We start from the raw sequence: 3920 nt of genomic DNA, 5'->3' as shown, positions 1-3920 counted from the left end.
CAGTTTTGTTGGGTTGTAATATTTCGCAGGACCATTGCAATTAGGTAGTTGCTTATTGCAACTTAATATTTAAAGCGATGCAAATGTATGTTGTTATTGCCACAGCTTTATTCGGTTGTAATATTTCTCACGACCATTGCAATAGGCATTTGTTTATTGCTACTAAATGTCTAAAGCGATGCAATAGTATATTGCTATTACCACATGTATGTTTGGTTGCCATAGAATAGTTTGTTTGTTGCAATATGTTTTTGTATTGCAACACTTCCTTACTGTATTGCGACATGTCGTGGGCTTTGGGTGTGCAAGGGCATTGTGCGCCAATCCCCTACTATCGTACGTGACTGTGTTGCTAGAGAACAAGAAACGATAATGCTCATGATCATCAGGACGCTTTGGTGAGACCAATTAGGATTAAATTAACCGATCATCTAAAGTGTCACATGTAAATATATGTTGCGTGCTACATCAAAATGTAATTGTTTGATATAAAATTACCGAGTGATATATAAATTTCATTATAGAATTAATAAAATTTTCCAATGGCAGAATCACAACAAAAATATATTAACATGCCCATACACATCTCACAATCATCTGCTTGGATAATCTATTAAATATATAGAAGTGACATGTTTAATGTATTCAGCTCTTCTCTTGTCATGAGCTATCTTGGTCCTATCAACTATCCAATCAAGTGGTATCAAGTCATTCTTTCTTTGTGAATACATAGACAATTTGGCGCTTTTTCTGCCATGCGTTCCATGTTTCATTGGCCTATCTGCTACAGTGAGTACTCAGTGGCCAGAAGATCATCTACTGCAGAGTCCTGCCTCGAGCTTGAAGCCTATTATCCAATGGAAGGCTGCGACATAGGAAGCTATTAGCTGATCAGTACAGTACACATAGAAATACCAGGATGAAATTGCAAGAACTAACGATCAATGGCATTAGGAGATAGATAAGCTCCTCATGAAGAAAAATTCCACATGCAAATCTAGTGTAACACCTGAAGGCTCTTAGTTATGACACTATGAATACTAGCTTCGCTACGTACCTAAATATACATTATGTCTAGATACATACGAAAAGCTATGCAGTAACAAAAGGCGGAACTTATAATTTGGAGTGGAGGGAGTAATATTCAAGGAAACATTCAAGTGTACTCCACAGAAAATAATATTATATTAACAAAAGGCAATGTAGGTTAACAGACCACGTAGGTCCAAGAGTGCTACTCATTTAGTAACCATTAGAAGTTAATCACTATGAAAGAAGAGAAAAAGAATATGCTCCAAAGTCTGTTGCAGAGAACACATCAATAGCAATGCATTGCCACTACTGAAGAGAAAATCCCCTATCGGTGCAAAATAGACACTGACAAGGAATAGGATTATAATGTACCAGAAAGTACTTCCAAATTTCAAGGGTTTTCAGAACTACACATCAAAACTGCTCTGCTACTTATGGATTCAGTAAGCATACCCTAAAGGCCACATGTTTGTTGTCAAGCCACTCACGCTATGGGCATGTTATAAAAAACAACAAACACAGGGAAAAAAATTATGGTTTAAGATGAGAATTGCACCTGCTAGATCAGCACACCTACTGGTGCTTTTAATTTTTCTACTTAATGCTTGAGAATCAGCATTGTTGTTAGTGAATCAAGAGCCTTGCTGTTGTGGTAACTCAGCGGTCTGCATGTGACAGGGTGGTATTCTTTTGCAGTCTCAATTACAGCAACCACCATGTAACTCCGAACCTAATTTACAATTCAACTTACCTAGAGTAAGCTAACTTTTCCTAGCCCTTGTGTGTTATTTCAGATGTTGACAGAAACGTCAGGCACAATTCATAGCACTTGGCATGCAGGCCAAGCAAAAACAGACCCTTACAGCAAGCTTTTTCATGTTCCATTGACTAGTCCACAGCCCTTTACACACTAGGATACAAAGAAAATAAAGGGACATCAATAAATATATAAAATAATTGCACTTTTCCAAGAATAATCAGATAGGATGAACATAGAAATCAACAACAGTCCTCTCACGGCTGGTGTCTCCCGTGCTCATCACCCTTGTCCCTTGTCGATGCTGCTGCACTATTCCATGGTGTTTTATTAAAAGCAAGACCTCCAAATTCCTCAATAATTCAATGTTTAGTAAATAACTTGAGAGCTCAGGCTTTGCATAAATCAAGGTGGTGTCTTTTCTGTTTTCCATGTTGAATTGAAATAAATGATGCAATCCCATCTAGAAAAATGAAATCAAGACCTGGAAGCTGAAACACCTGTCAACGGACACTTTCTCAAAAAAAAAAAGCTGAAACACCAATATATCTCAAATCCTACAAACCAACTTGGTCCCATTCCAGATTTGCATAAATGACCTTAATGACAGTCACATATGTATTTCATAATAGGCATTTCAACAAACATGTGGAGGGTTAGTCTCCTGTGTTTATAAAGAAGACCAATGTAACTAAGACACATGCCTGGTGTCTTGTTCTATTGCTCCATTAGAGATTTTCATCCATCAGTGCACTACTCTGATAAACTTAAGAGGGAGTTTCCTGCCTTTTCTAGTGTGGAGGGTTAGTCTCCTGTGTTTATAAAGAAGACCAATGTAATTAAGACACATGCCTGATGTCTTGTTCTATTGCTCCATTAGAGATTTTCATCAATCAGTGCACTACTCTGATAAACTTAAGAGGGAGTTTCCTGCCTTTTCTAGTGGAAGCCTAATCTGATAACTCTAAGAACAATGATAAGTTCTGATCAACATTTTGTATATAAGTTCACACGAACAAACGAACTGACAGCCACTACACAAAGATCTCCACCTTTTTTTAACTAGCAGTCATACCAAACATATATCTAAATGCCAAAGCATGATTTGGATCCACTCATCCACTGTAAGGGCAAACTTGAAGCATGGAAATGTTGTTTGATGCCTAAAATTAATTACATTCTCTGACACAGGTTGAATTCTTTTACTTGAACCAGTATAGACCTGACTGCATTTAGCAAGGTTAATTACTACCGAGGAATATATCGAGGGTTCCTACTTGGTCGCCATGTATGTCCCCATCTGACAATTCGGGCATCCTGAGTACATGTAAATTTGCACGTCTCAGTGCATACAATAGCAGAAACTGAACAAGATTGACCATCAACAAGTGCACACAAACTGCTGGACATTTAAAAAAACGTCACCCACAACAGCATCAAAATATCAGAGAAAAAACTCGAGCAGATCCTTAGTGTCATTTCCTCAAACAACTAGCAGGCATAGCACACGAGAGAAAGTAAGCTGGAAATAGGGAAGATGACCTGAAGAATGCAAACGTACGGCACAGAGTTAGGAGCAGATGGCGCTGCCTCTTGCAGCATCGCAAGCAGGCAGCCTGCCGAGCTCACCATCGTCGCTGCCACAGCCAGCCCGCCGCCATGTCCGCTGGAGAGGGAGGGAGCGTCGCCGGAAAGGTAGAGAAGCAGGGGAGGGAGGTGAGTGCGGCGGGGTTGCGTGAGGTTTGGGGTGGACAGCGGAATGGAGGGCGGCAGCGTGATTTGGAGGGCAGGCACGATTCGGAGGATTGGGCGGTGAGCGCGCACGGCACAGCGATTTTGTCATCGCGAGCGCGCACGGTTTTTTCAGATGACAAAAATGATAACTACACATTTTTTCAGATGATAACTACACATTAACAAATGATAACCTGTTCAGATTTTTTTAAATGATAACTACACATTTTTTTCAGATGATAACTACATTTTTTCGACTCATTAAACAGGTTTTCAGATGACAAAATTGCTTTCAAATCAAGAAACAATGATGTATAGTTTAATATTCCCAAATCAGATGGAATGGAACAGGCTGCCAACAATTTGCTTTCAAAGGTGAGTGACAAGTGTCGCTATG

General features: G+C 39.4%; 1 long non-coding RNA gene across 2 annotated transcripts; it reads right to left on the bottom strand.

The window, feature by feature from the left end:
• Nucleotides 1–587: 587 nt before the first annotated feature.
• LOC136473547 (uncharacterized) lies at nt 588–3648 on the bottom strand. 2 transcript variants are annotated; one of them, XR_010762669.1, is made up of 3 exons: nt 1784–3648; nt 1589–1697; nt 588–880 (listed from the first exon to the last, which is right to left on the bottom strand). It is a non-coding gene; the product is annotated as an uncharacterized lncRNA (long non-coding RNA). The 2 variants fall into 2 exon arrangements; XR_010762668.1 differs by having other exon boundaries at nt 588–865.
• Between the last annotated feature and the right edge of the window lie 272 nt (nt 3649–3920).

The sequence above is a fragment of the Miscanthus floridulus genome, chromosome 8 (assembly GCF_019320115.1).
Source record: "Miscanthus floridulus cultivar M001 chromosome 8, ASM1932011v1, whole genome shotgun sequence".
Taxonomy (NCBI): domain Eukaryota; kingdom Viridiplantae; phylum Streptophyta; class Magnoliopsida; order Poales; family Poaceae; genus Miscanthus; species Miscanthus floridulus.
The sequence above is the reverse complement of the archived record's forward strand: the minus strand, read 5'-3'. Positions and strand labels throughout refer to the sequence as shown.